We start from the raw sequence: 25,973 nt of genomic DNA, 5'->3' as shown, positions 1-25,973 counted from the left end.
AACTCTCTCTGTTATGTATTTTTGATTTGTTAAAATCCATATATGTTTCTAATTTTTGAATATTTAGCAACAAGGAAAAAGAATAACTTTCAGGATTTATTCAAAAAATACCCTGAGTTCAATCTGTGTTGTTAATGAATGTTTTCTTCAGCTGTAATCTTGATAAGTGTAATTCTTAATTATTGCACTTTCAGAATACATCTTTCACAATGACCTTTGTCTCAGGAATTCAAGTTTGCTCCTGTGCAACATGTTTCACTTTCACCTCACCAGCTTAATAGAGAATTATTAATTGCTTTCTGTTGGCTGACATGCCTCACCATTCAAGTTAAATTTGTTTGTCTGAGATACACAATCGGCCCTGCAGTTTGAACACCACCAATCCTGCATTTCAAAGCATTTCACAACTCCTGACTCCATTGCCCAATGATATATTACTCTCTAAACGCTACATCTTAAGCCCTGAAAGAAATCCTTCAACCAAAACATAAACCAAAACCTGAGCATAATACCTAGCCTAAAACACCATCATAACAGAGACAAATCATAAAGAGAGAGCCCTCTCTGATTACAGCTTGGCTAGAAACTGTGATCCAAAGATTGGTTAGTGGTTACCCCGGCCGTATTCCCTTGGGAGTCATAGGGAACAACCTGGGTGTTAACACCATTTTCCTGAAAATATACTTGACGAGACAACCCTCTTCCACCAAACCCTGACTGAGTTGAACTACTCAGTATTAGCCCTCAATGACCCTGATATGCTGCTTGGAACTACACAATTCTTTAGGCTATCCTCCAGGTCAGATGCATTACTCAATCCCAGATGTGAATACCTTGAATGCCTCCTAGAATTGCACAGAAACTACCTCCTTGTCCAACTGAATTGCACATTTCTCAAGCACAGTCATCGATCCCCCTCCTCGTCAACCAGGAGCCTGCACTGCTCTGAGACCTGTGTCTACACTATTCCCCAAAATTGCATAGAGTTTCCCAGATGACCCTTGATGCCTTGCTCTGTCCTGCCTCGAGAAATTGCACAGACATGTTTGGCAGTTCCCCCGCTGCCTATCCTGCACTGTTCCTAGAAATTGCGCAGTCATGTTCAGTGGGTCCCCCTGCAGCCCTACTCTGTGTTCCCCCTCAAAATTTCACAACCATGACTAGAAGTCCCTCTACATCTTTGCTCTGTCTTCCCTCTGGAAATTATGCAGAACTGAACAACATTCCCTCTGCATCCTAGTCTGTCTTCCCTCTAAAAATTACGTAGAAGCTTCCCCCCTGAGGGTCCCACCTTGCAGTTGACATTGGTGACCTTCCCTATACAATCCTGCCTCCCCGTGATCACTGTACAATTTTCCCCAACAATATAGGTTTTCCTCCAGAAATGCCTCATTCTAGCCTAAGCTACGCTCCATGCTATCTCAATAAGTTGTCCTCCCTCCCTGTCACCCAGAACACGAAAACAATGCATCATGCCATACTAGGAGGTTTTGGATTTGATGTTGTCCCATCATGAGTGAATTGTAGGAATAGGTGGATTGGTATATCAGGGTGAGAAGATGAATGAGATGAAGAAGAAGTGCACATGCTAGAATACTTGCTTGCAGGTAGACAAATGTACCAACTATATCAAGCAACAAGCGAAAGGAACACATGTATTGAACGATCAAGAAAGACCAAGACAATCAAAGAGCTCACAACACTATGCCATGCAGAGGAGAATACAAAGCACACCAAGAGTACATCCATCACTCAGCAGCACAACAACTTGACATGGACACCACAATCATCGAGTACATGTCAACAATGTCATGTTGAGTTGTGTCATGAGCTATGTTGGCCACATCACAATTATGGGCCATATCCATTGTAACATAATGTAATGTAAAGTGAATTCCAATGGACATACACAAAATTTGAAGAGTCATGTCAGTTGAAAAGTCATGGGAAGTTGAACAACCATGAGGGTATTCCAAGAGTCACAAGGGTCAAGCATCAACCTTGGCTATATATACCCCTCCCATTGTATGGGAAAAGGACTTTTCACCTTGGCTCCTCCCACATAGCCTTGAGAGTCTGTAGTCTATCCTTTGAGGAGTGAGGAGTGGCTCCAATGTCCCACTACTGGGATTAGTGATATGGTGTACAAATGTGTCTTGGAACTTTTGCTTAATTCAGAGGACTATTAAGGCCACCACATTTTCACACATGTTTTGTAGATGTTTCTAAGACTACTCTTTAAACATTTGTAAGGCATTTTTTCTTAACCTGTACTGAGAGAGTTGAACTACTTTGGTTATTTTATTACTTACATTGTTGAAGATTTGTTGTTATCACTGCTCTCTTGTCTGTGTGGACTACTCCGCAGGACATTAGACATACCATTCTTGTTTTCTAGGTTATAATGACCGTCACCTCCATGTGGACTACTATGCTAGATGGTATACGTGTTTTCCCTTGCACTATAGGTTTTAACCCTATACAGAAATTACCTGCATACGAATTCTAAAACACCGAAAATAAACAATGCGAGAGCATAACACATAAAACACATATACACAGAGATTTCCCCTGGATCCCAAAACTGGGACTACCAGCTTGATTTTTCATTATATTCTTTTCAATGTTACAATACATATATATACATGCTAAAGCATCCAATAACATGGACCGAAAAACCATCACGTCCAAAACCATGGACCGAAAAACCATAGGTAGGTTCGCGCAACCTAATATAGGGTCCAAGTTTTTTTTTCCCGGGGTGCTACCCCAGACCCCGTAGAGGGGGGCTACCCGCCCCCCTCAAACCCCCCGGATAGGGGGGGCTACCGCCCACCGTGACCCCTCGCTGTGCAATCAGTGCAACGAAGGGGGGGCTTCGCCCCCCCTCTAACCCCCCGGTTCACTACGTAGGTTAGTCGTGGAAAGAATATAACACAACCCAACATTCCCCCACTTGTTGTTTTCTTTCCACAAGGGGCCATAGGAGAGCTTAGTCATTTTTCCAGCCCTGAAACACCCATTGTTTCTCTACACCAGGAGAACTTCTCAGAGCTCATAGATTTTGTCAATGCATCTGCAGTATTCTTCAAAGTGTCCACCTTTACCAACACCACCTTTTTGTCTTCTATCATATCCCTCACAAAGTGATACTGAATATCAATGTGCTTTGTGTTTGAACGATAAGCAGGGTTCTTTGCCAAGAAAATTTCACTTTGGCTGTCACAGTCTATCCTTATAGCTCCCTGTACTAACCCCATACTTGAACACAATCTCTGCAACCAAACTGCTTCCTTGCTTGCCTGAGTGGCTGCCATGTATTCTGCATCTGTAGTTGATAGTGCCACTACAAATTGTTTCTTATTCATCCAAATGACTGCACCTCCAAATAGGTTAAACACACACCCACTTGTAGATCTTCTCTAATCCAGATCTCCAGCCCAGTGTGCATCAAAAAAGCCACGAATTTACAACACTCTATTCAATCCTAGTTTTCTTTGCTAGCACAAACCATAATCACTAGTGCCATGCAAATACCTGAAAACCTGCTTCACTGCTGTCCGATGTTCCTTCCTTAGTTTTGACATAAACCTGCTTAATACTCCCACTGCATGTGCAATTTCTGGTCTAGTACAGACCATTGCATACATCAGGCTACTGACTACACTTGCATATGGAACATGAGACATATCATCTTCCTCTTCTTGTGTCTTGGGGCACTGTTCAACAAATAACTTTACACCTACAGTAATAGGAACCTTCACCGGTTTACTATCCTGCATAATAAACCTCTGCAATATTGTCTCGACATACTTCCTCTAGTTTAACCAAAGCTTCATCTTTGCCTGATCTCTTTTAATTTCCATGCCCAAAATATAGTTTGCAGCACCAATATCTTTCATGTTGAATTTGGAGGACAATTGGGTCTTCAAATCCTGGATAATTTCTTTGTCATTTCCAACCAACAACATATCATCCACATACAAGACCAGATAAATAACACGGTCACAAATTAATTTAAAATACACATAGTGATCTGCTTTGCTTCTGGTGAAGCCAAGTCCCTGTATAAATGTATCAAATTTCTGATACCACATCCTTGGTGACTATTTTAACCCATAAAGAGACTTCTTTAACTTGCATACTAGTTCTTTCTTACCCTTCACTGAAAAGTCTTCAGGTTGCTTCATGTAGATCTCCTCTTCCAGATCCCTGTGAAGAAATGTTGTCTTCACATCCATCTGTTCTACCTCAAAATCAAAAGTAGCAGCAACAGATAAAATTAACCTAATAGAAGTTACCTTGGCAATAGGAGAAAAAATATCACCAAAATCAATTCTCGGCACTTGGGAATAACCTTTTTCTACCAACCAAGCTTTGTATTTATCCACCTTTCCTTCTGCATTTGTCTTCTTCTTGAAGACCCATTTGCTGCCAATGGGTTTCCTTCTAGTCGGAAACTCCACCAGATCCCAAGCCTCATTTTTGTGAAAAGATGCCATTTCATCAACCATGGCCTCTTTCCAGAGTTTTCCATCCTCTGAATCTACTGCTTCCTTCATAGTTCTAGGATCATCATCAGTAATATATAAATTCAAATTTGAACAGAAAGCAGATGGACTATAACTTTGTGGTTTCCTTCTTTCTTGAACTGATCTTCTTACACCCGGAGTTTGTGGCTCTTCATCTTCTGATTCCTCCTCTGCTGTAGAGTCTGATTCTTCCTCCTTTAGCTCAAACTCTATCTTTTTAGGTTCCTTTGGTTGAAATTCATGTTTAATAACATCTTTCACCTCTCTGAACACCACATCTTGGCTATACACAACCTTCCTTGTTGTTGTGTTCCAAAGCTTATAACCCTTTAAACCATCCTTATACCCAATAAATATGCACTTTTCAGATTTACTATCCAACCTGGTTCGTTTCTCCTTTGGAACATGTACATATGCATCACATCCAAATATCCTCAGATGTGAACGAGAGGGTTTCTTACCAATCCATACCTCTTGTGGAGTCTTATCCTCCAACACCGATGAAGGTGATCTGTTGACCAAGTAACATGCTGTCTCTACCGCCTCTGCCCATAATTCCTGTCCTAACCCAGCATCACTGAGCATGCTTCTTTCCCTTTCCATCAACGTCTTGTTCATTCTTTCTGCAGCTCCACTTTGCCGAGGTGTATATGAGTAGTCTTATGCCATGCTATACCACACTTCTTACAGAATTCTTCAAATTCCTTATTGCAAAACTCTGCACCATTATCTGTCCTCAGCACCCTTATCTTTTTCTCTGTCTGGTTTTCCACCAAAGCCTTAAATTCTTTAAACCTGTCAAAGACTTTAGATTTCTTCTTAAGGAAATATATCCATGTATTCCTTGAGAAGTCATCTATAAATGATACATAGTACATAGACTCACCCAGTGATGGAACCTTCACAGGTCCAAACACATCACTGTGCACAAGCTCTAATATTTGTTTCGCCATATTACCACTAGAGGGGAAACTCACACGATTTTGCTTCCCGTGTACACAATTTTCACAGAAATCATAATCTAGAGAGCTATTACTCATACCTTCTACCATACCTTTACCATGAAGTATTCGAAGGCCCTTCTTTCCAATATGTCCAAGACTTTGATGCCACAACATGGTCTTCTCTCCAGAGACCACTAGATTTTTAGCTCCACTTTCAGGAACCACATAACTGTTGCATCCATCAACAACAATGCTACCTTGCAGCTTGTACAAAGTTCCAATCCGAACTCCCCACATCAATACCAGTGCTCCCTGAACCATCTTGCAGGTATCTTTCTTGAACATTGTCTTTACACCTGCATCATCCAGCTTGCTTACAGAAATCAGATTTCTAGCCAATGTAGGAATATGTAGAACACCCAGAAGTGTTCTAACCCTTCCACCTTGCAACTTCAACTTTGCTTTTCTGTGACCAACGATTCTAACCTTCCTATCATCACTCAAGAAGACATCACCACCATCGTATTTCTCATACTCACAGAACCACTCTCTATGGGGAGTGAAGTGAAAGGATGCACCTGAGTCAATCAACCATGCCTCATGATCTACATTTGTACTTGAAGAAGCCAAGTACACATCCCCACCTTCATCTGAGGTGGTTTTCACCTTTACAGAAGGAGCATCATCAAATCCATTTCCTTTATCGGGAGCTTTAGATTTACAGTCCCTTTTGAAGTGCCCTTCCTTTCCACATTTCCAGCACACCACCTCTACAGGTTTTCTTGGAGATTTAGATCTCCCTCTAGATTTAGATCTCCCACTCGATGACTTATTTTTGTTTCTGTTCTAGGACCGTCCTCGTATAGACAAGGCATCATCATTTTGGCTCTCCATATTTTTCCGTCTCATCTCCTCTGTTAGTAAGGCTGAGACTATTTCATCAAACTGCAAGGCAGTTGCATTGCTACCTATTGCAATAACCAGACTATCCCACGAATCTGGTAGAGAACACAACAAACTGATGCACTTATCTTCACCTGAAATTTTAATATCAACAGATGCTAACTGACTTACCACAGTATTAAATGCATTCAGATGCTCTATCACTGAGTCCCCATCTTTCATCCTTAGGTTATACAGCTTTTTCCGCATGAACAGTTTATTCACCAGAGACTTAGATTGGTACAAAGTCCCTAAATTGTCCCACAAAGCCTTCGCCGTAGCTTCCCCTGATACATTCAGCAATACTGAATCTAAGATACACAATTGTATTGTGCTTTTTGCCTTCCGATCCAACTTCTTCCATTCTTCATCGGACACTCCCGTTGGTTTAGTACCCAGATCTACCGCGATCCATGGATCTTTATCCACCAACAGATCCTCCATCTTGAGTTTCCACAACTCAAAACTCTGACCATTAAATTTCTCGATCTCTATCTTTCCATTGCTCACCATCTTCTTTCACCACCAGAATCGATCTCGCAGATCTCCCACTGAACAGGGTCTACCACAGGCCCGAGTGAAACCCCTCAGCAACAAAGGCATCCCCTTGAAGCAAAAACAACTCTGATACCAAATGTAGGTTTTAACCCTGTACAGAAATTACCTGCATACGATTTCTAAAACACAAAAAATAAACAATGCGAGAGCATAACACATAAAACACTTATACATAGAGATTTTCCCCTGAGTCCCAAAACCGGGACAACCAGCTTGATTTTTCATTATATTCCTTTCAATGTTACAATACGTATATATACATGCCGAAGCATCCAATACCATGGACCGAAAAACCATCGTGTCCAAAACCATGGACTAAAAAACCATACGTAGGTCCACCCAACCTAATATAGGGTCCAATTTTTTTTTTCTCGGGGCGTTGCCTCCGACCCCGTAGAGGGGGGCTACCCGCCCCCCTCAAACCCCCTGGACAGGGGGGGCTGCCCCCCCCCTATGAACCCCCCACTGCACAATTGATGCAATGAAGGGGGGGCTCCACGCCCCCTCTAACCCCCTGGTTCACTACGTAAGTTAGTCGTGGAAAGAATATAACAAAACCCAACATGCACTTTGGTTTTAACGACTACTACATCTGCTGTGGACTACTCCGCTAGATTCTGGTCAGACCCTTGTTGGTTCACGTGTGTCTCTCCTTGGGTGGTACTGCTACCTCTCATATAGAGGCTCACTTTTATTCTCTCTCTTTACAGTAAGAGAACCTGGACACAATTTTCATTCGCACTCACTAGGCAAACTCACCTCACTCTCTGAAGATACAAGCATAACACTCTCATATGCGAAACATCAAGAGCTAAGGAAAATATCTAAGATAATGGAAAATAGGCGATCATAACGGATGGGACTCCTACACCAAATGGTGTGAGGTCTATTTGGTACTTCACATCGGGGAGATCCCCTTTGTTGGCAGGTCCAACACCGTCAACACACCAATACTAGTAACTGTCGAACACAAGTTGTGTTGGATGTGGTTCTACCGAAGTGTGGCACATATAACATGTTTAGCAAGCTTGATATTTGCAATCCTATAGCCCGCAGTTCCAATCTCGTAACTCCTCTCTCTGGAGAATATATCTGGTGTAGGTACTTGCTCGGCTTGAACTGTGGATATGTACTTATGTAATTAAAGTTTGAATCCTCCATTTTTAATTGTGGGATTTTCCCTCGCACTTCACCTCCTCGCTGTCATGTATTTCCTCTGGCTCTTTTTGTTGTACTAACTTCTTTACCTTCTCCTTAGGTTTCTTATCTTGCTTGGCCTTTGTCTACTACTCTTTTGCTATATTCTTCCTTGGGGATGTTCTTAGCTCTATTCTAGAGGCTTCAACTGGCGTATTTTTAGGTCTTTTCTTGGGCAGTTCTTTTGTAATTACTTTTTTTGCTGTGACCTCGCACACCTTGCGGACAGGGGTACATTCAGTGCTCCATCCTAGCCTTCCATGACTCCTGTTATCCCTTTCTCTACAAATTCTTGAGAAATTTCTTCAAAGCTTCTCTCAGACATACACTTGACTCACCCTTGATTGTAAATTCTCAAACTGAATTCTCCAGATGGCAAAGTGTAAAATGTGGAGCGAGAGATAAATTTTATAGCGAATTTGAATTTTGAACCTCATGATTAGCTTAGATCTTGTTCATTTAATGCAGGTATGGTGCTAGATATGTCCAAATGTGCTTCATAAATGTTTTTTTGTCGCGCCTTTAATGACAACTTCTTTTTAACGATTTTGTTTCTCCTTCCAACAGTCATATTTTTCTGGTTATCTTCGAAAATCGCATGATAATACACCCTCCATCGTGGTTCTTTTGGACTTCGACATACTTCTGAATATCATGCAATAATCCTCCTTTGGCACGGTTCTTTCTGACTTTGACATACCCCTGAATATTGTTGAGATTGCAACAAGATGATGGAGCTTAGTGAAAAGAGTCGCCTTCACTAAGTGGGCCCACAGGCAAACTATGGCGCAAGTTAGTGTGGATGATCACAGTGTGGGTGACCACAGCGTGAGTGATCACATTGTGAGTGATCACAATGTGGGTGACCAAAGTGTGGGTGACCACAGTGTGGGTGATCAAAGTCTATTTTTAGACTGGCTGTCAAAAATAGAAAAGTCAAATATTATTGTCTCATAATAATATTTGGACTATAAACTTGATCTTATTCTCTTGGAGCACTTCAGTTTGAGCTACAGATGTGGCCCATGCAGCTGTCAGAAGGAAGTACGCTTTTCTTATGAGTCAGTTGAGTTGTTGCATGCATGACTTTAGTTAGAACTCAATCAGTTGAGTTTGGTGGAGTTGATTGTGGAGTTGATGGAGTTGTGTTCAGTTTGACTTGGTTAAACTAGTTGTAGTTAGTCTAACTGCAAATAGACTAATGATGAGTTGTTAAACTAATTATTAACTCATAATACAACTATATAATACATCAGTTAACTCAGTTGCATGTCAGTGCATGTTCAGTTCAGCAGGGACAGGTGTTAGAGAATCAGATTGCTATCAGTTGTGACTATAGTTGTGCATCAGATCTTGCACAATCAAAGGATTGAGTATGCCAATGAGTTTTCTCATGTATTTGCCCAGTTTGTAGCTTCTGCTCACGTCTTACACCTTGTGAGTGATTCTTTGGAGGTGAAATATGAGTTTGGTAGACCATTCTCATTCATTCTTGAGCAGGTATTGATCAGTGGAGGCAGGCAAGTAGTGGAATAGATTTGGAGATCAGATCTTAGCTGTATTGTGTGTAACAGGTGGAGCTGGTACTGGATTGCTTGTGATAAGCATTGTACTTTGTAATGTTACATGGTCTCAATCATTAATATAAAAATAGTGTGGGGTTTTTAGCGAGATGCTTTCCCCGGGTTACATACTGTGTTAATGTGTGAATGCTCTTGATGTTTTATTGTTATTGATGCTGCTATATTGATGATCAACGTAGAGGAGCTTATGTATTGTGTATGCATTCCGCAATAGTACATGATCAGGATAATCTCTTTTGAATATGTGTTAAATTATTCAAAATTTCTACAAATATCACGTAGTAGCCTTCTTCAACAAAGTCCCCTTTTGCATAGTAGTTATAGTCCAATGCCCACTTTCAACTACAGGTGGCACTAAGACTCTTCTCCTTTCGTATTTTAGTGTGAAAGCTCCAGGGACAAAGTCGTCCCTATATACCTTCAATCTGCTACGATTGACTCATCCTAGAATCAGCTAACTATTTAACTTCGTGAACTGAATTAAATGTTTGATGATATATGGCCCTAACCATCAAAGTAATGTTTGATGATATACGGTCCTAACCAATATGTCTTAAATTTTCTTGGGAACTTCGTGAATTCTCTATCATATAAGAGTACAAGGTCTCCTTCCTGGATGTCCTTTGCTTGATGTGCCTATCATGCCAGGATTTCTCCCTTGCTTTTTGTACTTGCTGATGAAAACCTACTATAAATGTTTCCTCTTCCAAAGCAAGCAATTGCACCATCCTCTCCTCCATTATATCAGAATCTTCCATGTCGTGAAGGCTGCAGTTCTTAAACTGGGCACAATGTGCTCCATAGACATGACTGCTTCTTGTTCATATACCAACCTAAAAGGTGTTTGGCCTGTCAATTTATTGCATGTTGTCCTAAATTCCCACAACACCACTGGAATCCTTAGATCCCATTCATTTATGTTCACATTGCACACTTTTGTGAGTGCATTCTCCAAAATTTTATTGAAAGCTTCAACTATCCCATTCGCTTGAGGGTGATATGGGGTAATTTTCTGATGGTGTACTTGAAACTCTTCAGTCAGCAACTCAATAATCTGATTCAAGAAATGTGAGCCTCGAACACTCATTAATATCTTCAGACACCAAAATCTAGACAAAATATATTCAAAAATGAACTTCACGGTAGTATATACGCTGTAATCCTTCATTGGCTATGCCTTGGCTCACTTTGTCAAATACTTAGTTGCAGTGATTATTTATCTTGCGCCAATCTTCTTTTCTGGTGGACTAATAGGTCCAACAAATTCAATAGCCCATTTGTCAAATGCTTGCAACACAACTAGTGGATTTATTGGCATTTCATCTCTTCTAGATGGTCTTCCTATTCTTTGACATATATCACACACTTGACAAAACTATTTTTCAGCCTTATGTACTGTGGGTCACCATAACCCAACTCTCAATATTTTCTACGTAGTGACCTTTCCTGCATAATGTCCACCTGTGACTGCTCCATGAGCTTCTACTAGAATAATCTACCTTTCATGTTTTGGGACGTTTCTTCGTAGTATTTCACCTAGTCCCATTTTGTACAAGTTCCCTGCAATCAACATGAAATCAACTGATTTTACCACCAACTCCTTCTTCTATCATGTATTGTACTTTGCTAATTCCATTCTTGTGGCCAGAAACTGAATAATATCCATGAAGTGATCATCTGCGACCCTGATTGCAAACAACTATGCATCGGGTAGGTTATGTTCGATACTAGTGGGTTCTTCACTTGTCTCCAATCTTGAAAAATGACCGGGCCTGACATTCAATCTACCTGGCTTGACTACAACCTCAAAATCATACTCCTGGAACAACAACAACTATTGAAAAGTTTTCCTCCTAAAACAGGCTTATTCACCAAATATTTCAGTGTGGAGTGATCAATGAACATCTTGAAATATGCTCCCAACAAGTAGTGCCTAAACTTCTGTAATGCATAAACCATAGCTAACCCTTCTCTTTCTTTTGTAGTATAGTTCTTTTCTGCGTTGGACAATTTTCTGCATGCAAAAGCTATGGGGTGATCAACTTCGCTTGCTCCTTGTTATGCCAATACCATACGCAATTCTATGCAATATGCATCGACATGTACATGAAATTCCTTATTCTAGTCTGGAAAAACTAAGATCTACGCAATTACCATCTTCTCCTTCACTATATTCAGACCCTTCTAACATTCTTGATCCCATTTAAAAGTGACATATTTCTTCAATAACTTCTCCATTGGCACAATTATCTATGCATACCCCTTTATAAACTTTATGTAATCGCAAGTGTGTCCAAGTGTCATGCATAGTTGTCTCATTGTTTTCGGTGTTGGAAAGTTCACAATGACTGCTATCTTTGTAGGATCCACCAACAAACCCTGTTCGCACACAATATGCCCTAATAGTATGCCACAAGGCACACAAAATATACACTTCTTCAAGTTTAGTGAAATTTGATGTTGCCTACATGTATCCACAATAATCCTTAAGCTCACAATATGCTTCTTTAATAGTCCAAAGATTGTCCAATCATCAAAGTAAACTTCCAATAATTTTTGTATGTACTCCTTAAATGTTACAACTACAACTCTAGAAAATATGGAAGGCGCATTCTTCAAGCCAAAATGCATCACTGTGTACTGAAACGAGCCCCATTCTATTGCAAAAGTTGTCTTATGCCTATCTTCTGGCACAATTTTGATTTGATGGTAACCCAAAAAGCCATATGTAAAAGAATAGGCCTCGTGACCTTCTACATTGTCCAATACTTTGTCTGTAAGTGGTGTAGGGAATGGGTCATGCACACATGAATCATTTAGTTTCCTCAAGTCAACGCAAATTCTGATCTCTCCCTTAGTCTTATTTTCATGAAATATCATGGGACTTACCCATTCAGACTCTTTTACAGGCTCGATGATCCCTGTTGCTAGCATTTTGCCTAATTCTTCCTTCACCTTTTCCTTGTATTTCAGATTCAACCCATAGGGTCTTTGCTTCAAAGCATTCATGTTAGGTTTAATAGAAGTCCTCATATCTCCTAGGTCCCCTAATATTCCCTTCATTTATGAAAACTTCGTAGGGAATAACTCCTAGTATTCATGTAGCATCTTTGTGATTTTACTAACTGTATCTGCATCCCAATAGTCTCCAATCGTTGGGAACTTTGGGTCTTCCTCTGTCCCAATATTCACTTTCTGTGTTTTTATTAGGTGTGTTGTATCCAGTATTTCTAGTTCTGGTCCAACAACTCTGCGATGTCCTTTTGATTCTGGTATATCAATATTGCTTGGACCTTCATCTTCTTCAGTAGTGATGTTATAACATTCCAATGTATTTTGTAACTGCGTAGCCCAATCATGCTACCAAGTTAATTGAGCTTCATTCTAAAACATCTTTGCTCTGATTACTTGAAGAGTCAAGTTTATACACCGGCAATCATCTTCAATAATGAATGTTAGTACGAACCCTTCAACCAAATTTGTCCAGTTCGCAATTCCATGTCATAGTTCACTTTCAAGATACCAATTCATAGGGATCATTTCTGGTGTGTGGATAAACCCATGTACCCACTCTTGTTATAGAATTTCTTTCCAAACCGAAGTGCAACGATGAATATGCTCCTAAGGATCAACCTTACCATCATACTTTACTTCTATTTCTATGTCAATTGAGCTGAACCCAATCCACATTAATCTTCGACACTACTGCAAATCTGCTATATTTCTTTTATGAGTACCCCACCACCTAGTAGGTGTAGCCCTCAAGGCTACATCCAAAGCTTGAAACCTCCGTTCTTTTAGCATTTATCCTTCATATTAATCAAGAAACATGCTTACATATCTGATCCCATCATAATAACGCAGATCACATACTTCGGAAGTTATGCAGCGAAGTGATTTTGTGGTAGAGACTTCATATAACATGTTCTTTGAATTTTCCATACCTTCCTCATAATATGAAGTACAAGAAATGTCCTATTCCCTTCCCAATTTTCCATATGTAGTGGGATTAATATAATCTTCCTACTTAGCTATTATCTCATAAATGTTTTCGAAATCTATGTCGCAGTTCTCATCCTGGACAGACTTTGTATAACGCATTCCTTTTGTGGGGTCTAGAGGGACAATGACCCCCATATCAGGTTTTTCAAACATCATTTGTCTCTTCTTCAAATCGATTATCGCCAAATTATTGAAAGCCCAATATAATCCAAGAAATGCTGGATAGGGGTTTTTATCATCTACAATTTCAATCACTTCAAAGTATGCAACGATTCAGACCCTTTTCATGTCTACTATGATGTCAGGTAACTTTCCCATAGGGACGATCTTCTATTGGTTGCCCATCCTTAACTATATCGATGACCATTGCAACTTCGATCTTCCCATTAAATGCCAAGTTTTCTTAGGTAACACATTGGCATTAGATCCTAAATCTAGGGTTAGCTGATCCATATCATATTCCCCGCTCTGTGTAGTTAATCTCATTTCCTTCCCCATTCTCTTCTTGTGTCGATGTAAATTGTTCACTATACGCAGATTGCTCTACGGTACCTATTTATTAGAATAGGATTCTATCAACTCCTAGAGTCCTTCAGCAACCCTCTAATTCCTCAAAAACTTCATGCAAGTTTATAAAACCGACTTAAAAATACTTGGATTTATATCTTGCGTCAGAGTAGACACTTTGTCATAGTCCTTCTTTGCCATTAACTTTTGATGCACACTAGATGTTGAAGCCCCAACATCCATGAATCTTCACTTCACTCCCATGAAGGTTTCTTTTTCCTTTTGAATACTAAACTTAGGGGCCTTTTCTGCGGTCTTTATTACCCATTTCGCTTCTACTTTCTTCTTACCTTTATCGCCTTCCATCGCAGCTCCACTCCTTGTTACGACATTGATGCACGATTCATCCTCCCTTGGCTCAATGGTCATCATTTAAATATTTTCTGTAGGCTGCTAGTTCCTTTTCTCCTGCATCTTCACGATAAGGATAGGACATTCTTCTATCACATGATCAAAAGATTTGCAATAGCTGCAGGTTGTAGTAGGATTCTGACAGTCTCTGGAAAAGTGTCATGCCGGTCCGTAGTTATAACAGATAATCTGGCCACGTCCTTGACCATCTCCTCATCCTTGTCCTCATCATCGTCCTTGGAATCCTCCTCGACCAACATGCTGGCTTGGATCCTCATGTGTATGCCCTTCAAATTTTAGTCTATAAGAATTAGCAGTGTGCTCCAACATCATTTCATAAATTCAACGGTTTCTCTCATCATGTCCTACTGATTTACAAAAGTTGCAAAACAACTGCTTTGGGGTCTGCACGTACTTATGTAATAAACAACAATCTCCAGATATATGTTGGCCTCTCGTTCTACAAATCTTTCACCACAAACTTGATCCCGAGTTTACTGGATTAGGTGCTCCACTTTCCAAGCAATTTCTGAACACAAGGCATTGATCCTTATAACGTCCCTCTACTTTGCATTTTTTGCACCATACTTCTGATCTAGTTTCTTTACCTCTCTTGAGATATTGCAATTCAAAGGTCAAACTTTCTAGCTGACTTTGAATTTTTTGTACTCCTGCATCAGTATCTCCGATCGGTGAGGCTTCCAGCTCCATTGCAATCTCCAATGCTTTGGCTTGAGTTGTTATCTTCTACTGTGTCAAGGGTAACATGATATGTGGCATCAACGCAACTATAAACCATTCTTTATGATGTTCTGGGAGTATGTTAAAGATTACTTGTCCCATTAACACCTTGAATCGTTGATCTAACTCCCACACAGACTCGAAATTTGTCTGTTTGATTTCATTCAACTCCATAATGCACTGTGATTCTAATTTTGGCTTCTTGAATTTTGATACCAACTCTTTCTTAATATCATCCAATGAAGTAGCTAGATTAGTCACATAATACTTCATGTACCATGTTAGAACTCTTTCTTGCAACTTCGTGATGAGTTCACCTTCTTTACATCGCCATCAGTGATCTCTATGGCTTTGCATACTACATCAGCTACAAACCAGAACTGTTGAGGATCCTCTGATCCAAGTCCTCTAAAGATAGGAATCTTAATGTCATTGACCATTTTTCTTCTTGCGGGGTTAGGGGGAGGGGGAGGGGGGTGATTAGGGCAAGGGGGAGGGGGCGTAGGGGAATTATGGGGAGGGGGATGGGGGGTAAGGGGAGCATATGGATAGGGAATCTCAAATATGCCTTGATTTTTCTCAACTCCTAACTTCAAACGTACCTTCATAATGGGAGGGGGAATACTGGAGGGTTGCGGGGTTACTTCCTTCTTCTTCACTCTCAAACCCACCTAACAAGGGACTATAGTTAGTATCAATAAAGTTATTTGGTTCACGTTCTACTCTATATCACTTTCCACTTCACGTAGACCCCGGTCCTAGTTCAAACTTATTCCCTCTTTGTCCAAACATTAATCTGACTGCATTTGTAGTATGCCCTTTTCACACAAAATCATTTTAATCCACAACTTCAAAGAATTTAGGTACTTACCTCATGGACCCTTGAAAAATCTTCGCTCATCTTCACTGTAAGATATAGTCGTGTCTATTGCAAACTTAGTAATAAATCCTCCCAGGATATTGTTAATCCAAAAATCAACCACCCTTGAGATACTATTGTTAGTATTCTTGAGTCGCTTTATCAATTCAGGGCTCCACGCGGTAGGCTCATCATTTTGAAACAATTCTTATGCTCGATCAACTTTGATACCCAATCATATAGTTCATTAACAAACGTTGCGAAGAAGATGTTGTGCTATTCTCTAAAGAGATACTTCTACAACCAGGCTTCAGTCGACAATCGCGGATTTCTTTTTTCCTGAACTGCGAATTCTCACTCTTTCTGATCTACCCAATATGGTATTTTCTTCTTTGATGGATGCCACATCCACATCCCTCAAACAGATCCCGGTGCCAACAACAGAACCATTTTTTGGCTCGTTTTGGCTTGACCTAGGTTCAACTTGTACTTCACACCAACAAAACCCTCAGACACTGACCCTTTTGGAAATGGTCTGCAAGCAGGTCGAAGTCTCACCCAAGGTGGCCATGGATGATTGCAGAACCAAGTTTCTGCAACCTTGAGGGACAATGCAAAGTGGCTCGTAACTTCGATTTTATATACTTCAATTATCCTTCTAACATTCATAACATTACTGTGTAGTGTATTCTAACTACATACTTTGTCATATTCATTTTAATATAAACACAATACATAACAATAATTGTTGCACTAACATACCAATTACTTGCAATTACTTCACATATACAAATATAACATAAATAACAGATATAGATACAAAAGACTTCTTCAAAACTCCTTCTTCTTTATTAAGATAGATCTTTCAGTACATACAAGTTCTCGACATACGCACCCAGCTGCAGGTGGTCTGTGCACTCAACAACAGACCCTTTCCTTAATACAGAACAAAAGACTCGGTCACTTGTGCTCTTTCTATGTCGTGATCTAATGATGATCTTCAACAAATCATTACATGTCCTTAAATACATTACATTGGTACAAAAACCATGGTCCACATACCATAGACTCAATAAAACAATGAACTAAAACCCTGATACCTGTTACAAAATGAGGGGATTTGACCCACCTCGAAGCCCCTAGACATTGCATGGTAAATAGAACTTCGCGGACTCTACACACTCCACTCCTCAAAATGCAGAGTCTTTGACCAAAACTAGACCAATCTGGGCTGCACCCAACAATGGGTATGTGTTCAAATGATTTTATTTTAGGATGATTGTACTAACAAATATGTGTTGAGGCAGTTGATATGTACTTGAGTGTAGTATGTGACGGTTGTAGAATTATGTCTAATGCTATGAGTTGACTATGGATTATGACATGATTGCTAGTCTTGGTAAATGTTGATTTCAAATTAATAGATATGATTGTCTTGATATTTGGAACATGTGGTTGACATGTGTGAGAAGTTGCAGGAAACATGCTTGGTATTAGCATGACAAGGTAATAGTTGATGTGTTATATAATTGATAGTTGGGTGATGTGACAGTACATATTGAGCCTCGATTAAAACAAGGTAAAAAGGTAAAAGAAAGGAATTGGGCATGGATTCATTTGGCTATGTTTGGAAACCATAATTCCAAATGAATGAGTGTTTTGAATATAGGAAGTCTTATTAACCTTGACTTTGTCTGACATTATGGGGATATATCCTATATTCATGAACTTGTATTTGACAGATATATTAGCTAGTCTCTAGTTACAGGTGGATCTGTCAAGGGAATTGGAGTCCCTTGAGACATGACACATGTGTTCAGTTACAAGGAAGCGTGCTTCGTACAACAACATAAGGTAACTAGTGTATTGTTATTTTCATTTATGCACTGACAGTTATGTGTTTATTGAAGTATGGTGTAGGTGATTTCATGGAAAAAGAGATTTCTATGAAATCTTAAGGAAGGCTCAGGTTTAGCTTTCCATTGGAGGATCAGGGAACCATGGGGATTGAGTCATGGTGTATAATGTTAGTCTTGTTCTTTTGGTATTTTGTGATTTGTTGAGCTTGATTTGTGGTTTTTCCATTTATGTCTATGCAAGGCCTTGCTACTTTGTTTGTGGTGTCATATTGTTATTGGTTTTCATGATTTTCTTCTTGTTTGTTTCTTATGTTTTCCTTTTATGTTTTGATTCTTGGGAATTGGTTGGGAAAGAGGAAAGTTAATGGAGCTTAGGGAGAGATGAATGAAACCTATTAGATAATGTAAGACCGAAATGAAGCTCAGTGCATGAGTGAGGGTAATTGAAGGTAAGAGTATGACAACTAGTTGGACTGGTTGCATCCATTGGTGTAAATGGATGATGGCAGGACAATCATGGGAAAGGTAATCAAGAAAGGTAAGGTGAATAGATTTGAGGTGTCATATCCCTTTGCTATGTTGGGAATTGTTGTTCTCAATGTTGCGCATGTGTTGCATGCATAAAGGGAGTTCTCTTAACCTTGACCTTATGATATCTTGTAACTATGTTGCGATCATGATTATGTTGATGCCTATATGTGTATATATTCATGTATGTATGTATGTCATGTCTGACAGGGTCCTCATGGATCATGATTGTTTTTATGATAATATTTATATGTATATACATATGTATGTATGTCATTTTTTGACAGGATCATGATTGTCAGATGCTAATATCTATATGTATATATATGTATGTATGTATGTCATTGTCTAACAGGAACATGATTGTCTAATACTAATATTTATATGTATATATATGTATGTATGTATGTTGTTGTCTGAGAGGGTCCTTAGGAATCATTCTTGTGGAAGAATGATTTCTTATGTTGGTGAATGACATGGAGAGGTTCATGGTTTATGAGGAATCAAGTGGGAGAGTAGTCAAGAAAAATATATGAGGTCAGTATCATGTGGATATGAATTGATATTGTATAATTGTATTATGCCTATGTTCATGCTATGATAGGTAATGCTGAAGGATACATCAACGGAATGAAAACAACGTGCTTTGCGACATTCTAGGGTAAGCATGGATGGTGAAGATACACTGGAAGAAAGGTTGCTTGGTAGAGACAATGTGGTTTTGGATATGTTGTACTACTATTGTGCATATGTTGTATATGTTTTACATGCTACATCTATGATGTTGTGCGCATGAAGTGTTGTGTATATATAGTGTGTGTGCATGTTGTTTATGCAATGTTATGTATAGGGTGGTATGGATAGTATTGTGGGAATATTGCATATGCAGTGTTGGGCATAAATGGTGCTATGTACATGTTGGATATGCAGCATTGTGTGCATATGGTGTTGTGCACATGTTGGATATGGAGTGCTGTGTACAGATGATTCTATGTATAGGTTGGATATGAAGTGGTATGTACATGTGGTGTTGCATGCATGTTGTACATGTGGTGCTATGTACATATGGTGTTGTGTAGATGTCATGCAGTGCAGCATCATAAACATCAAAAAGTGAGATTTGGAGCTATAACAGTTGTGTACATGTGGTGTCGTGTAGATGTAATGCATGCGGTGTTGTGTATGTATGGAATTATGTACACGTTGTATAGGTGGTATGATGTACATATGGCATTGTGTACACATTGTGTAGGTGGTGCCATGTGCACGTGATGTTGTATACATGTTGTGTAGGTGTTGCTTTGTATAGGTGGTACTGTGTACATGTTGTACATATGGTATGGGTGTACATGTGGTACTGTGTGCATGACATACATGTTGTGTTGTGGGCATGTAGTACTATGTATGTGCATTGTGTAGTTGTGGTATCATGACATGTGTATTCATTGTGTTGTAATTTGTGTAGTACATGTATTGTCTTGTGTCATATACCACTTGTAGGAGCATGTATGTGTTATGACGTACACCGGGTGTAGGTGTATGTATGTATGTGTTGTGTTGTACAATGAGTGCATGTGTATGTATGTGTTGTGGATGTAGGAGCATGTATGATTTGTATGTCAGGCATAGGTGCATGAATTGCAAGGTGTTGTATGTCGTGTGTGGTTGTATGTGTGTGATGCACATTATGTGTATATGCACATGGTTGAGGAGAAGGCACTGGGTGTTTGTCGGGTGTGGAAATCGATCTAGTGTGCGTACGGAATAAGGAAAAAGGTAGAAGCTAAGGGTTGATTAAAGGATAAGTATCCGTATTTTATTTCAGTTTTATTATGCACGTGATTTATGATTTTGGTCTATAACGATTACATGTAATCTATGATTTTGGTTTACGATGGTTACATCTGATTTATGAATTTGATCTATGATGGTTGTAATTTGAGCTAACCTGATGTGATATGTTTATACATGACGATTTGGTCAAAGATACTAGTTTGATTTGTTGTGACAGCAAGCGAACATAATTGCAAGTATACCTTATTTACAAGCTACCAATGAGCTATGATGTGAATTTATTTTAATTTATTTTAAATCTAATGGAAGTTATGTTCTTTGTACAGGAAGCACGAAAATGCCCAGTTGGGTGGTTGAAATCGACTGCAAGGACTAATAGCAACAGAAAAAGGAATTGGAAAATGCAGCAGTATGCTGGTATAACACTTTAGGAATAAGGCCATTGTGGGACACTGATACCCAATAGTGTCCATTGATTTCCATAAGCATGCTATGACTGGTATGATGGTTTTGAGGCAGGTATATGCCTTGGTTGTTGACCTTCCTATGTGAGGAAGCCTTGCAAAGGGATGGATGTCCCAGGATAGGGGATGATGGGGAGCTTGGAAGGTGAGTGACTACACGGAAGGGGGTGACCATATTTCCCAAGAGACTATGTAGCAGAGAAGGAAAGGTTGGGGATATATTTGTTTTGGTCATTAGCATTGCCAGATGGGATCAGGTGCACATTGGGAGTGTGCCCTGGAACAATGAGCTAGTAAATCTTTGTTGAGGAGACATGTAGTGCATGATTATAACATTGGACATTGGATGCAGATTTGACTTTGCAATGGATTCTGGAATTCCTGGGAAGTTGGTGAATCTTGGTATTACATTTGAAGGTGGAGGTGTACTCCTGTAGATTCCCTCGTTGATGCATGAATTGTATCCTTTTATTTGTTGGTTGGGAAAATGTGCATATGTGTATATGTGTATATCATTGTAAATAATGTATCGAGATGATTTGTAAAGGTCTATAGATAGTATTATTATTTTCTAGGTGAAGCAAATGTGTATGTATGTATATGTGGTTATTATTGTAAATACCATAATGAGATGTGTTATATAGCTCCATTAAACAATATGTTTGTCATGTTTTAGCAGATGGTCATTGTAAAGATTGCAACAAGCTATGCTATAAAGCTCCATTGGAAGTATGTTTTGTTTTCAATGGTCTTGCTGGTTATAGGTGTCATTGAACACCGAGGACGGTGTTCCCCCAAGGGGGAGGGTTCTGTAACAACCCTGGTTAAAAATCCATGTAAAAAATATAAGACCAAGACTGCCCTCTGAAAGGTAGTTGAGGAATTACATAGCCCAAAGGGAAGCAATCGATAAGAAAATGTACCCCATGGACATGTAAAAGTGGTTTTGTCTTGATCCTTGGGTGCTATCTATATTTGGTTATATCTGCTAAAGCCATCTAGAAAAGAAAAGTACTTCTTACCTGCAAGGGTATCGAGTACCTGATCAATGAAAGGAAGGGGGAAGTAATCTTTGAGAGTGGATTTATTCAATTCTTTGTAATCAATACAAATGCGCCATCTCCCATCTTTCTTTGGGACTAAGAATAATGGAGAGACCCACTCGCTATCAGAAATGGGATAGATAAAATTGGCGTCTAAGAGTTTTTGCAATTCTTCCTTTACAATATCTCTTAGAGATGGGTTCATTCACCTTCGGGGTTGTCGGATAGGTCGGGTTCCATCTTGGGTATAGATGTGGTGCGTAGAAGTTTCAGGAGGGATGCCTTTCATATCTTCATAACCCCATGGAAAGGCATCAAGATGGTTCTGCAACAAATTCACAAGCTGCTCTCGTTGAGAAGGATCCAAATTTGAACTGATATAGAAGGATTTATCTGGACTAATCTCAACAAGAGTAGTGTCAGGCTCAAGAGCACACAGATGTGTCACTAGAGATGGTGATGATGGAGGTAGAGAGTCATATCCTTCCTGGAAATCTAGACTAAAAATCTAACTCAATGATTTGAAATTGGGCATGGTGTCTAGATTGTTTAGGAAGTCTTGAATCTCACCCTCCTATGAGGACTCAACATTATGATGTATCGAGGAAACAAGCTGGGTCTCCTCATCACTACTGTAGTCTAACCATAAAGTGTCTCAGAGCTCCTGAATGGATCTAGCAGGTGGATATAAGGTGACTTTCTTTTTAGAATCTCCACGGGAAATATACATATCACCAGAACGACATTCGATATAAGCATCGCCCGTACAAGCCATGGTCACCCCAAGATCAAGGGATGACCTCCCATAGGATTCTTTGGCTGAAGCACAATGAAATCTGTGGGATATTCTGAAGAATCTAGGGAAACGACCACATCATCTAATACTCCTTCTGTCTTGATTTTAGGTCTATTTGCCAATTCAAGCACAATGGTGTTACAGATCCATTTGGGCACATCAAATCCCAACATTCAAATCAGTGTTTTAGGACTCATCAAACCCTAAATTCAGTTGTTTCATGCCCTAAATAAGTAAACCCTTTGAATGCCTCCTTCCTAGATAGTTTCATGACTTGAAGACATCCAGAAATTGCCTCTAGAGGGACAAACATAGGTAAGCCCTTATGAAGGTGCACTGCAGAGTAGTTAAGTCCACTACCAGGGTGCTCTATGGAGCACTTAGGCTTCCTTTCACTTGCGCTGGGTGAGAATGTGTGAAATTCACATAGGGTTTGGGGAATATTCTTATCCTTTGGAGTCATCTAGGAGTTTCCTTGTCTTATCAACTCCTATGAGCTCGAAAATGGATGAAGAATGAGTTAAGGAGCATCCTATCCTTTCATCCCTTCCTCCATGGAACTAATTCTATGTTTGGAAGGTTGTTCAATGTCACCATTAATGACAAAATCCTGTAAATTGACCACTCATCTAAGTGATCAAGGGATGGATTATGTTGAATTCTAAGGAGATAATGCTACTATGAGACTTGACTTTAGAGCAAATGATGTGATCCCACAAGCTTGTCTTGCTTTTGATGTGATGTGGAGGGGATCCAAGCTGAAGGAATGACTTTGAATCAGACACGGATGGTTGTAATTCCTTCTTCTATCTAATAAAGTGTTTGAACCTTTTTCCATATGTTGTGTTCTTTCATAATGCTTATATGTATGAATTTCTTCTGATTCCTTTCATTTATATTCAATGGATCGTATGCTTTGTTCGGTTTTCGTCTTCTATTGTGTTAACAGTGTACTTTTCAAGTGGATTAAGTATGAGAAGGAGTGAAAAAATCAATACAAGGGAGACGAGAGGAAAGCAGAACTACAGGTAGGCCTTCTATCCTCTCTTCTTATCTATTGCTTATAGGAAAAGTCTAAAACACTTTAAACTGTCGTTCTAGGCAGAACTACTTGTCTAGTGAATTAGTGTTTATCCATAGATGCTAAATTCTCCAAAACAAATTGGCCACTCTGCTGGGGAAGAATCCTCTTTCCTAGTAGGTTATCCACCTCCTAAGACATCCTTGTAGACTTTATTTGTGTTCATCGATTGTAATTCAGCTGTTTACATTGAAAAAATGGTCAAAACTATGTCAAATTTCCTTTTGAAATGGCTTACTGTCTCTAGCTCAGGCTTGTGAGGGACACAGTGCACTACAGAGCATCCCTGGCTTAGGGACAGTGCTCTGAAGCACTCTGTCTCCCACTCCGGGCTGTGCTGATCCTCCTGGGATCAGTTTCCCACCTTTGGAAAGAGTTTTTGCCAAGTTTTCTCTATTTGATTGTTTGCTGATTGATCAATGAATGTTATGTCTCAAGAAAATGAGTTTTTATCTCTTGGTCTAGCCCAGCTTTGATTGGATTGATTAATGTTTCTTCATGTTTTATTTGTCATTATCGATCAATAGTCAAAGTTAGGATATAATTGATTAATATTCATTCAAAGGAAAGTGTCGTAAAGTCTTCTCTTCCTTCGAATTTAAACTGTCGTAAAAGTCTTCATTCATATGAAATATTGATTGATTGTATGTGCATATTTCCTTTTCGTTCATATTCACATTAAGGGAATCGAAAAGAAATACATGCATGTTGCATTGAAAAAGTTTGTGTGTGCTAATAGGAATAGTGTAGGAAAATTGCATTTAGATTGTGCTCTTTGCTCTTTGATCAAAAGAAATCTGATTTCTCTATCCCTAATTAGCTAGGATTTTCATCGTTAAATTGAATGGAAAGAATGCTTATCATGATAGTTTCATTCCTAGGAATTTCATAATACATCACGTGGTGAACTTGAAAGGCAAATTCCTAAGCAAGATCAACTTAAAATTAACATCAATTTACCTAATGGAGCATTGTCATTAACAAGAACATTTAGTAGTTCTAGGCTAGAGACATGTTCTGGCATCGCAAAACAAAGCAGATGTTGCTAACTTGTCTGCATTACATCTTGAGTGTGATACCTCATTCCACGTACATGAGTATATCGTAGATCGTCCATGTACCTTCGGGTATATAGGGTGGTGTTATAGTGCATAAAGTATATGGGAATGCTCTCACTGTGCGGATTTGCATTAGACAACGCTTATATGGACGGGGCCTCCACGTGCCTTCGGGTATATATGGGAGGACAAATCTAGGTTTCTATCCATCCTTAAGTAACTGAGTCAACTTCCTTGTAAACTGTGATACACCGAACACAAAATTCGGGAGATTGCTTCCCCATACTTCTTGGTTCGCTAGGAGGTATTCTGCAATTCATAGTTGCTTGATAAATCTTTTGCCTAGTATACTCATTTTTGTTTATTTATTTTTTGATAATAAAATTAATCAACAATCGTGGAGGAAAATACACCCATACCCCATCGTTCGCGGAGAACAACAAAAAAAACGCCTTTGTCTCCCGAAGTGACACCAATTCAGGCAAAGCGGTCTCGCTTAACTGAGTCTAGTACATCAAGAACTCCTAGTTCTTCATCTGAATTACCTAAATCATCTATTTCGGTAAGTATTGAGACTCTAGTTACTCCAACCATTTATGGCCCATCTATTTCTGAAGAAGAACTTTCACAATTACCTGAGGACATTAACACTGATCCTAGTGAAATAGTAACTAAGGTTGTTCAACAACAAGTTGATCCTCAACTTGAAGTTGCTCAACAAGAAAGTACTTTTGGACTTGAATCAGTTGAACCAGAAGTTAATCCAGAATCTATCCTAGTTCAAATAGAAGTTACATCTGAACCTGAAATTGTTCAGGAACCTCTTTTTGAAACTGTTGTTCATTTACCCGAATATTTGGACTTCGAATTTGAACATTCATAAGTTGTTACTTTACCCGAAGATGATCAACTGGTTACCCCTCAGACATCAGTAACTATTGAAACTTCAACTTTATCAACACCAGAAATCTTTTACAAACCTGACGGTGAAGTTCTTCCACCAGGTTTAATTGCTATAGAGGAGGAATTGGAAGAAGATTCCACACTTGGAACCCCATTTCACTTTGGAACTAG

Source organism: Pinus tabuliformis, chromosome X, assembly GCF_031772625.1.
Source record: "Pinus tabuliformis cultivar Carrire ecotype Pingquan chromosome X, CPIR1, whole genome shotgun sequence".
NCBI classification, from domain to species: Eukaryota; Viridiplantae; Streptophyta; class Pinopsida; order Pinales; family Pinaceae; genus Pinus; species Pinus tabuliformis.
Note: the sequence above shows the minus strand (reverse complement) of the source record.